Below are 1,425 nucleotides of genomic sequence, written 5' to 3' on the forward strand. Positions count from 1 at the left end.
ATCACAAACTTTGTGAATTGAAAAAGATAGGATACGACCATCACCTTGAACAAATGTAGTACGAAAATTGGAATTCTCATTAAAACGTTTCACCAAAATTGAGAGGTCATTTGCAGGTAGCAATGTCAATGGGAGACTAACAACAAGTGGTTCCATTGGCCTTCTTTCTGCATTTTTTCTAACATCAAAACGGAGCTTTCTTCTACCCATCTGTAAAAAGTTAACATCATTTTAACAGTAAAATAACTACCCATAAAAATCCAAAATATAGCTATTCCACTACTATAGCATCTAATCTAAAGTTTAAAAATGATTTCTCATTCTCTATGCTACGGAACTCTGAGAAACAGTCCCACAAAGAAACCCACCGAAAAATTAAAAATATCGGTACTATGCCAAATATTGGCCTAAAATATTCGATCAAAGTAGCTATTCCATTAGAAGATAATGCTATTGACCAAACTATTGGTCAAATTTACCTTGAAATACTATTAGAGCCTTGGAGGAGTCCCACAAAGAACGACTAAGTCAATCCACCTGAAGATCCACGAAGGGGAAAAGATCAAACAAAAGGGGCGTGTTTAACGCTTTCGCGCATGTCTCATCCAAACTAGCCTGGAATGCAATATTCAATGCGTGGGGTAGGGAGTTTCCAATCCCGGTCCGTGTCCAGTATCTATGCTTAAACTTTAACATTGATGACTAAAAACTATATACAAATAGATATTGAACAAAAGGAGAGCTGGAGTGACAGGGAGATTTGCAAAAGAAGAATTGAAGGTGATTATACTGGTGATAAAATTTGCACATGTAGCTACACTATATATATATCTCTCATGACACTATATAGTGCCGAGTACATGTACAAGCTACAATTTTACATGCATATAGCTGCAGCCGAAGGCACACTTACCTCATCAGGGCAGTAGGCTGGTCTTCCTCATTGGATCAGGTCGAAGTTAAAGGTATCTTAACCTACCCTAGAACCGCGGGCAATAGAGAATACTTATGTAGTGATAATCAAACTCAACAAATTTCAGTTTCACTCAAGACACTCAGTAACATTGGTTTTGAATTTTACTTATCTTGTATGATGAAGGAATAAAATACATTTATCTTTGAGGCTGGATAGACTATCCATGGATAGACATTGTACGCAGTCGCAGGGCTGCCAGCCTCCTGGACGCTCCAGTAACGTACAGTAGAGTGACAGTCTCACGTGTTATAATGGCCGTTCTCCTCAAGAATGTTTTTCTTTATCAAGAAGCCAAGGTATTGTCACATGCATTGTGATAGTTGTCATTAAGCAGCCTCTTTATTTTATTGATTTTAGGCCACTGGTGCAGTATAAGCCTGAGTAGAGGCTTTTGTTGCCTTATTCTATGTATACTATATATATATATATATATATATATAATATACATA

This window comes from Amphimedon queenslandica, unplaced genomic scaffold (genome assembly GCF_000090795.2).
Source record: "Amphimedon queenslandica unplaced genomic scaffold, v1.1 AMPQUscaffold_13522, whole genome shotgun sequence".
In the NCBI taxonomy this organism is placed as follows: Eukaryota; Metazoa; Porifera; class Demospongiae; order Haplosclerida; family Niphatidae; genus Amphimedon; species Amphimedon queenslandica.